The sequence below is a fragment of the Cynara cardunculus genome, assembly GCF_001531365.2.
Source record: "Cynara cardunculus var. scolymus isolate 2C chromosome LG 6, CcrdV1, whole genome shotgun sequence".
Taxonomy (NCBI): Eukaryota; Viridiplantae; Streptophyta; class Magnoliopsida; order Asterales; family Asteraceae; genus Cynara; species Cynara cardunculus.
Window position 1 is genome coordinate 8,034,227 of NC_037533.1, and position 375 is coordinate 8,034,601.

A 375-nucleotide genomic window follows, 5' to 3' on the forward strand; every position below is an offset into this window, starting at 1 on the left:
AGGTGAAAGTTGGTTCCATTTTGGTGCAATTTTCCCAATGAAAATCAAAAATATTAATTCAATTTTCATAACATAAATTCTTTGATCCGAACAAAAACAAACATGTCATTATTATATATCATCAACATATCTCTATCTATACATCATAAAAGAATTTAGTATTAACATTTACACCATATTATCTAGCAACTTAAGCACAGACAAGCTTTCACTTGTTCTTATTGCCAATTTCATGAGACTCGTCTGTCTTCATTCCAGGGACGGATGTCTTAAGGGGCTTAGGGGCCCCTGTGCCTTTGCTTCTCCTCGCTAGAATAGGTTAAAAATGTAATGATATAATAATTGAAATTTTACTTTGACCCCCCCCCCCCCAAA